Genomic DNA, 10166 nt, shown 5'->3' on the forward strand with positions numbered 1-10166 from the left:
CTCGAATTTCACTTACTCAACAAAAAATAAAGTAAAAAAATAAATTCATTACTGACTCCACTGTCTATGCATGTACAGCCCCAATCCCCTTTACATGGCTCCATGAAAGAAATTTCTATATAAGCTGTGTCCAATTTCTATATAAGCTATATCCAGTTTCTCTTTCCAGGCTCCCCTGTACCTATTATAGGTTGCTGAATATTCATCTTTGATTACCTGAACTCTTTATCTTTCTATCTCTACCTAATATTCCTTAATAAACTCTGCTGGATTCCTCTCATCTGAATATGCCAATATTTTAACACTGGAGTCTGTTCAGTCCTTGAACTGAGTATCTTATCTATGTTTACTCCTTTGGTGATATTATATAGTTTCATCCTTTCCCATTTTCTTTGGTGTTAAATATCATATACACACGCATTAATTATTCACAAATTTTGGTTTCTAGTCTAACTCTTCTCCTTTGAACAACAGACTCATGAATCCAAATGAATATCAAACAAGCATGAGAAATGTAATGCACCTGGAGCTGATCTCTTGCTATTCCCCACACATCTGCTCTTTCCATGGTTTTCTACATTTTTGTAAATGGTAAACCCGATCTTCCAGTAGCTCAGGTTCCAAATTTGGAGCTACGGCATCACCGCCCAAACATCTCCTGTTCTCCTTTCCCTGCTTTTTTTGTTTCCTTTGCTTTTATAAATGTATAACAGGTTATGCATTTTATGTATTAATCTTTATCTCTTTCAGTCTCCTTCAGTAGAAAGGAAGCTTCATGAAAAAATGTTTTCTTCATCATTATATCCCAAGTGCCTGGTAAAATGACTGCTCAGTAAGTAAGTATCTGTTGAGTTAGTAACTAAATATGAATTAAGTTTTACTACATTAGCCAACTTTTATTTTGCCTGAACACTAGTCTGTGAAGAAGGAAAGATGGGTAACTCTGAGACTGAGAAATTTAGTTAGTTCAAAAGTAAATATGTATTGGGAGTTCCTGTTGTGGCGAAGCGGAAAAGAATCTGACTAGGAACCATGAGGTTGTGGGTTAGTTCCTTGGCCTCGCTCGGTGGGTTAAGGATCTGGCATTGCCATGAGCTGCAGCGCAGGTCGCAAACGCAGCTCAGATCTGGGGTTGCTGTAGCTCTGGCGTAGGCTGGCAGCCCCAGCTGTGATTAGACCCCTAGCCTGGGAACCTCCATATGCCACAGGTGTGGCCCTAAAAAGACAAAGACAAAAAAAAAAAAAAAAAAAAAAAAGTAAACGTGTATAGCATTCCCAGTGAAATTCACTCAAATTAAAAATGTTCCTGCCTATTCTTATATCTTGAACTCTAATTAAATGGATTAACAACAATACTGATCAGAACTTTTGATAATTAAAATTCAATTTCTGTTCTTTTTGTCTTTTCCCTTTTTAGGGGGGCACCTGAGGCATATGGAAGTTCCCAGGCTAGGAATCAAATTGGAGCTGCAGCCACCAGCCTATGCCATAGCCACAGTAATGGAGGATTCTACCACATCTGTGACCAATGCCACAGCTTGCAGTAATGCCAGATCATTATCCCACTGAGGGAAGCCAGGGGTCAAACCTGCATCCTCACTGATACTAGTCCGGTTCTTAATCTACTGAGCCACAACAGGAACTCCTAAAATTCAATTTCATCAGTGAAATACACATCGTGTTTACTTAAAGATATTTATATCCTCTTTAGGTCATTTGTAATGCTTCATAAACAGTGTGTTGTCAGCAGTGTTTGTGTTTTTTGTCCCACCCCCCTCCTCTGGCTAGTTATCTTCCTAATATTACTGGCTCTAACAATTATTTTTTTTTTTCACAATTCTACCTTCCTTTGAGATAAAAAGAATTGAGCTTTTCCTGGAGTGAAATGTGAATGCTGTAGGGAATACTTATCTTTCCTTTATTTTTTTATTTTTTATTTTTTTGTCTTTTTTTTTTTAGGGCCACACCTTCAGCATATGGAGGTTTCCAGGCTAGAGGTCTAATCAGAGCTGTAGCTGCCAGCCAACGCCAGAGCCACAGCAACTCGGGATCAGAGCCACGTCTGCGACCCACACCACAGCTCATGGGAACGCGGATCCTTAACCCACTGAGCAAGGCCAGGAATCAAACCATCAACCTCATGGTTCCTAGTCGGATTCGTTTCTGCTGCACCACGACAGGAACTCCCCATATATTCCCTTTAGACATTGGATTTCTCTAAGCCCTCTAGATTGATTTTACAATGTTTAGAAAGGATTGGGTGATAACTCTTTAATAATCTGTTTACGTGCTCTCTGCCAAACAAAGCAAGTGTAATCTTAAAACCTAAGTAGAAAAAACAAAGTTTATGAATAAATGTGTTTTTCTTTGGCTTGCATCTCAATCACTTGAGCTCTCAGAGTCACATTTCTCTTGATTATAAGCACCTAATAAGTAGAATTTTAAGTATGTTTTAAAATTGTTATCATTCTAAAAAACAATCATTTTGCAATGAAATATTTTGTTAGTGTTATTGAATAACTATATTAATAAGAATTTAATCAATCCAGTAGTAACATTATATTAAGAGTAATGTTTTTGATTACTTACATGTGCTAAGCCCCCAAATCTCTACAGATCTAAATTACCTCTTACAAGATTGCTATGCAATATGACGCTAAATTTATTTCCATTTTGCAAATAAATAACCTGAGCCATAAAAGTTAAATGCACATTGAACCCTAAGACACTACTGAGTAGAAGAATAGGAGTTTACAAATATGTGATCTGTCTTCCATTCACATGCAAAACCAATGTATTCTGAACAAAGCCTGGAGGATCGAAGGAAAACATAATACTAGTGTGCACAGATGTGCACTTTGTGCCCTGAAGATCTAGACACCGCTTCCTTATGGTTTAAGATGTGGAAAGTATGCAGTGAAGGTGCACTGATACAGCCCTAACCGCAGTTAGAATCATCAAATTCTCTCTTTGTTCTTTCACAGGATAGATATGATTCATAAGCCATTATTAACCAGCATGACAGCATTGTTCCTAATGATTATTAATTTCATGTGGTGAATACAGATATAAATTACATACTCTACAAACCTATATTTACTAAGTAGACGTATTTAGAAATTTAGTCAATAATTTTATGTTTATGGCTGTGTTATAAAGTATACAGATATTTGCCTTGCTTATCCATATTTTATCTGCCTTGACATAAACAATTTTTGAAATAGGTTTGGTAAAATGTAGCACTCAAAGAGATATATAGGCACTTTCATTTGTGGAATAGATACTGTGGATTTTCATACATTAAAGATTTAAGAAAAGAGAGTGGAGGTATTTGGTAAAAAATACTGTGTTGTAGATAAAGATTAAAGGATTTGCTTCATTAGAGAAAATTATATATTTTAATAAGCTGTGACAATGATAAATGTCATGTAAATTTTACACATTACTTTGATACATATTAATGGAACAAAAGTCAGTAAGTGCAAAACCAAAAATACCCACATTTAAATAATATATTTTTTCCAAATAAGAATTGTTCTAAAAGAAGCTAAAGTCTGGTTAGAAAGTTAATAAAATTAAAAAATATATATAACATTGAAAAAGTAATCATTAAAGTGAAAAAAAATATTGTTTTCAATATTGGAATTTGCACTTAACTGAATTCCACTGGGGATTCAAAGATTAGATTGTCAGTGTTTTCCTCGTTGTGCACTATAATCATAATTTCTCCTTTGTATATCCTAGAAATGATACCAAGCGTGTGATTATTTTTCTGGGCTTATACACATGTTAACGCCACTTAAAGGGAAGATTTATGTTTTAAAGGCTGCTCCTCTCAGCTTTGAATCTACAATTGCAAATGGCAACACTGATAATATACTATGATCACTTTGAAAAATATATTCTAGTTTCTGGTGAAGCTAGTTACTATATATCATTGAAGGGCCATAAGCTTCTTGTGTAAGCCCTTTACTTTTTACTGAGTTTGTATACACAGCTGCAAGCATTCTAAAAATTTTGTTCACATGCACTCACGCTCCCCTGCAAAATACATAGTCTCTGCACATCAGTAATATGTAGGTTTGTATCACAGGGATTTGAGAATTGCTACGTTAACTGCGTTAACTATATCTCTGCAAACAATGTATGTACTTTTTCTGGCCTCCAGCATGATTCTTTAATTAGTAGAATCAATCTGACTTTTGGTTTGAGAGAGGAGAAAGGAAATTAAAAGTTTTCATAATATACAATTTTATCCTGGTACTTAATACATGCTAAACTCAATCATTAATTTTGTTGAATGAATAAATAATCCCGATTTTATTTTATTTTATTTTAGTCTTTTTAGGGCCATCCGTGGCATATGGAGGTTCCCGGGCTAAGCATCGAATTGGAGCCATAGCCACCAGCCTACACCACAGCCATGCCAGATCTGAGCTGTCTCTTTGACCTACACCACAGCTCACAGCAATGTCAGATCCTTAACTTACTGAGCGAGTCAAGGGATTGAACCTGCATCTGCATGGATCCTAGCCAGATTCATTTCCACTGAGCCATTACAGGAAGCCCAATAAATAATCCTGATTTAAAAAAAAAAAAACTATCCCTACTGAATATAAAATGACTAAACTTTAATGTAATGATACTAGCAAACCATCGAAGTTTTAGTAAGAGTAGTACCTACATTTTGTTTATTTTCTCTTTATTATGTAACATATTTTCTGGTGCTTAGAAGACATAGTTGCTGAAAACATTTGGTGAATGAACATACAAAAATTATTCTTCAATGCTTACTAAAAATGTTGGATATATTTCACAGAGATGATTTAATGGAAATTTCGGTTTAAAATAAGAGAAAATAAATGCAATTTTAAATAACTAATGAGGGTTTTTTTCTATATAGATTCTTTTTATAAAACGAACAGTTAAAATGATCATAGAGAGTACACCTTGAATAATAAAAAATTACGTTGTCAACATTGTACTATTTGGTGGCAAACACATAAGGAGTCGAGTCTTTTCACAGTTAACCATTTCTTTTATGATTGAATGGAGTGAGATTAGATATAATGCTTAAATGTTTACAAGCATCAGGACACTGACTGATTGATAATTTGACAAATACTAACTGCATACTGGTGAAAATTCTTTTCAGTGAATAGAAGCAATGTTGATATTTCAAGGCAGTCATTAAGTACTTCACAGTCTTATAAAATTCCAAAACAGATATTATTACAGTGAATATTATATCACATTTTTTTTGAGGAGGAATAATTTTCAATTTAAAAAAATAACATTTCCTCGATTTGTCTTTATGGATTGTTGCAAATCTTAACTTAGTCTGATAAAACCAAGTGATAAATAGGCTCCCTATTTTATCTAAATACAACATGCAGCTTTAGTGATCTAGATTGAATTTTTAGTTGTACTCAGATTGATGTGTTACCAGGGTATTTTTTCCAGTAAAAGCGATTTACTTTAATATGTGAATAGAGCTTGAAACTCTTAATTCTAATATCGTACAGCTTTCTTGTTCAGGTTTAGATTTTTAAATTTCATATATACAAAAGTTTTACATATATATGATAACCATATATAAAAAAGTACAAATATATAATTTTCCAAAATATCAATGCCTCCTTATAATAAAGAATCATGACTTACCTGGTTAACCATTGTGCAACCAGAAGTGTCTGTGACTCTAAGATCTAGTTGAATGTAAGCTGTAAGAGACATTTAATAATATTACATTTAATATATTCACTGTTTTTAAAATAAGAGCTATTAAAATATCTACAATTCAAAGTTGGAAAATATGAATGCAGTGAACCCAGAAATGTTAGTATTAATGGTCCTTTCTACACTGTAGTTGTTCAATAATTAACTTGCTATCTGAGAAAAAAAAATTCACAGGGGATTTTTTTTTCTAATTTTGTCCCTTATTAGTTATGTAGATACAGGAAGATGATGATCCCTGTTTTCCAATTAAAAAAAAAAATACCAGTAGAGTCCTTTAAAAAAATTACCTTATACTTATTGTCTTACTATAGCAGGCCACCCCAATTTAAAATTCTACACCAATTTTTCTGCCTGAAAGTACATCCTATGAGGAAAAAAAAAAAGGAGGAAAGAAAACAGATCACTCTTTTTTTATTTTTTTGGTCATTAAAAAGACAAAGAAAACAAAAGATGACCAATGTGAAAAAAAAAAAAATGTGTTCCAAGACTGATAAAATTTTTAAATATCAGGGAGCAAGATGGCGGAGGAGTAAGAGGTCGCACGCTCACCTTCTCCCACAAACACGTCAGAAAAACACCTCTCCGTGTAAAACGACTTGCACAGAACATCAACTGAATGCTGGCATAAGAACTTAAAACCTCCAAAAAGGGCAAGAAACTCTTGAGATAACTGGGTAGAACAAAAGAAAAAAGAGAGAGCGAGAGAAGGAATCAGGACGGGACTAGCATTCCTGAGAGGGAGCTGCGAAGGAGAAAAGGAACCATACCCTGGGAAGCCACCTAACCAACGGGGAGATCAGCCGTTGGAGGGACCTCAAAGTTGCCAGAAAAAGCGCAGCTGCTGGACTGAGAACAGCAAAGCAGAGTGAGAGCCGCACGGATCCTCTGAACCATCGGCCCTGACACCACAGCCTGAGATGCTCGGGCAGGGGCTGGGCGCTGAGACTTAGGCTCCGGAGGTCAGTCCTGGGGAGAAGCCTGGGGCTGGCTGTGTGGGGACGACCTCAGGGGCTAAGGAGCAGGGCACCATGGGTGGGGGAGCGTTGTGCTGCAGGCTGGGGAGTGGAATGCCCTGGCAGAGGGAACCCGGGAGAAGGTCGGGCAGTAGGACAGGCACGGCGCCATTGTTGGAGGGGTGAGAGGAGGAGGGGGGGCTGCCAAAGGAAACGCCCTGCGCCAGAGCGTGCGCATGCCCCTGGGCTCTCAGAGGGCGGGGCAGCTCCAGCACAGGCTACCGGCATCGAGAAGCCTCTTCCTCATTTAAGGGAAACTGGGTGCTTCTTGTGCAGACTACTAGTGGCCAGGCACCTCTTGTGTGGGCCAAGGGCATCAGGGGCTAAGTGCGATGTGGTCCCTCTTGCACAATCTACAGGCAGCAGGGGGGACAGACTACAGCAGTCATTTCAGAGGCCAGAGGGAGGTGTGGCTTGCCACCACTGGGGGCCTGTGAGTGGGCTCCACCTGTGACCCCAGTCACCTCAGGGGTTGGCAAAAAATAAAGGAGCACTGCAACCAAGCACCATATGCTGTTGCTGTCATTCCCCTGGGAACACACCCACCCTGCAACTGCCACTGGCAAATGCCCTGGGGGCTCCCAGACACTTGGTCACTGTCCCTTCCCAACACCCTACAACTAGGAGAAGCTGGTGTGGCACCTCCTGTGTGGGCTAAGTGGGCAGGGTGCTTCTCGTGTGGTCTGCAAATGGCAGGGGCAAACCACTGCAGTTATCTCTGATTCCAGAGGTGGCCGTGGCCCACTAACACTGGGGATACCCGAACAAAAATCACTTGCACATCCAACCACCTCAGAGGGCACCACAGAGAAGGACATTATGACAGAACACCACCTGTTGTTGTTCTCGCTCCCCTGGGAACACACCTGCCCTGCTGTTGCCACTGACAAATGCTCAGGGCAGTGCCCAGATGCTCCATCAATGCCCCTTCCCAGGAACCTGCAGCTAGGAGCAGCTTGTGCAGCACCTCCTGTGGGGGCTAAGCTGAATGAGGTGCTTCTTGCACAGTCTATAGGAGGCAGGGGCAAGCCACCACAGTTATCTCTGGCTCCAAAGGTGGGAGTGGCCCACTACCACCTAGGGTCCTGAACAGGTACCACTTGAAGCCCCAGTCACCTCCAGGGCACCACAGAGGAGGGCACTATGACTGAACATCACTTGCTGGTGCTCTCCCACACCTGGGAACACACCAGCCCTGCTGCTGGCACTGCTGAAGTCTCTGGGCAGAACTCACACACCTGATCTTTGTTACTTCCCAGGATCCTACAACTAGGAGCAGCTGTGCAGCACCTCCTATGTGGGCTAAGTGAGACTGGGTGCTTCATGCATGCTCTACAGGTGGCAGGGGCAAACCACCACAGTTATCATTGACTCTAGAGACAGTCATGGCCAGCTACCACTAGGGGTTCCTGAACAGGCACCACCTGTGGTACCAGTCGCCTCACAGGAGGGCATTATAATCAAACACTAGTTGTGATTGCTCTCAGTCCCCTGGGAACTCACGCACCCTGCTGCTGCTACTGCCAAATGCTCTAGGCACCTTCTAGATCTGCCTAGAACTCATTACCACTTCCCAGGGCCCTGCAACTAGGAGTAGCTTGTGACAAATTCCTGCAGGTCCTTGCTGCTGTCGAGACCCCAGCAACCAGGCACTGACTGCTGGCCCTACCCATTGCCTCCTTCTCCCTGAAAACACACTGAGCATCCTGCTCACACCAAAGAAAAAGACAGCAAATATTCAAACTCCCACACCAAAAATAAATAGTAACCCTCCAAAAATACAAACGGGTGCTCTTGCATAGAAGTATCCTTATAAGACTACAGTTTGGCTTCAATAAACTCACAGAAAAAGAAAAACATAAGCAAGATGAAGCAGCTCAGAAACCTATCCCAGTTAAAGGAACAGAATTCACCTAAAAAAAGTCAGCAATGAAACAGACCACTGCAGTCTGACAGACACTGAGTTCAAAAGGAAGGTAGTGAAAATACTGAAGGAATTAAGGCTAAATATGAAGGAATTAAAAAAGGATATGAACAGTAATGCAGATTCATTTAAAAAAGAACTAGAAAATATAAGGAGGAGGCAAGAAAAATTAGAAAATTCATTTGCAGAGATGCAAACTGAACTAAAGGCAATAATGGGCAGAATGAATAATGCAGAGGAACGAACTAGTGACTTGAAAGATAGAATAATGGAAATCACCCAGTCAGGACAGCAGACAGAAAACCAAATGAAAAAACATGAAAGCAATATAAGAGACCTATGGGATAATATAAAGCGGGCCAATCTTTCACTAGACATGTTTCTACAATATTTTCTTAGACTCTTTGCTGAAAAATCCCATCTTTTTGCTTTACTTTATCCCATCTTCCTGCTTTACTTTATCCCATCTTCCAGCTTGAAAAACAGTCACGGTGCTGGTAAATGACTTAAGCTTAAGAACAAAGACCTAAAGGCATAAGCTATTCATAGGGCCAGCTGAATGAGGACATAATGCATTGGTCTAGGCATGCTGGATCTGTGCAGATTGGCACGCACTGTTTGCACAAGCATGATATGTTCTCTAAAGGATAAGAGAAAGAATAAGAGAACCTCATGGCGAAGTGGTTTATGAGTGGTCATTAGCAGAATATGCATTAGCAAAGAGAACCAAGGTACAAACCTAGGCACTCCTGGTTGCCAGAAATAGGCATGCCCTTTGCGGAAGCACAGTGAGGATTCTCTGCAATGCTGTGCATAGATAGCTAACTCAAATGCTAATGATTGTTATGTGCCTAAAGGTCAGAGTAAAAGCTTAACCATCTACCAGCTAAGTGGCTTTTAAAATAATAAAAGAACTTATAAAATAAAAAACAAACCCTATATCCTGCACCTATAGCCCCCTCCTCACTTGACTTAATCCTCAAGAGCACAATAAAAGCAGTGTGGTTTCTTGAGGCAGTGCTCTTGGTCCCTGAGACCTTGAGTCCCCCAGTTCCCACCTTTACTTAAGATAAATATCTCTGTATCTTGTTTTATATAAAATTTTTTCCTTAAGTTTCACAGCACCCATTCTTCAGCCCCATCCTGCTGACCTGGTCTCAGCACCAATCTATGCATAATAGGAATTTTAGAAAGAGAGGATAAAGAAAAGGGGATTGACAATATCTTTAGAAGAAATTATGTCTGAAAACTTTCCAAATCTAAAGGAAACTGATATCAAGATACTGGAATCACAGAGGGCCCCAAACAAGCTGAACCCAAAAAGGCCCACACCAAGACATATTATAATAAAAATGGCAAAAGTTGAAGAGAGGATTCTAAAGGCAGCAAGAGAAAACCAAAGTGTTTATTATAAGGGAACCTCAATAAGGCTATCAGCTGATTTCTCTACAGAAACACTATAGGCCAAAAGGGAATGGCAAGATATATTT

General features: G+C 39.4%; 1 long non-coding RNA gene across 1 annotated transcript; it reads right to left on the bottom strand.

The window, feature by feature from the left end:
* Positions 1-676: 676 nt before the first annotated feature.
* LOC110255771 (uncharacterized) lies at positions 677-6876 on the bottom strand. Its single transcript, XR_014820027.1, has 3 exons — positions 6507-6876; positions 2176-5723; positions 677-1023 (listed from the first exon to the last, which is right to left on the bottom strand). It is a non-coding gene; the product is annotated as an uncharacterized LOC110255771 (long non-coding RNA).
* Positions 6877-10166: the final 3290 nt, after the last annotated feature.

The sequence above is a fragment of the Sus scrofa genome, chromosome 11, assembly GCF_054392235.1.
Source record: "Sus scrofa isolate SSC_HxYL_T2T_F1_AM1 chromosome 11, Sscrofa_HxYL_maternal_Yorkshire_Landrace_v2.0, whole genome shotgun sequence".
Lineage (NCBI taxonomy): Eukaryota > Metazoa > Chordata > Mammalia > Artiodactyla > Suidae > Sus > Sus scrofa.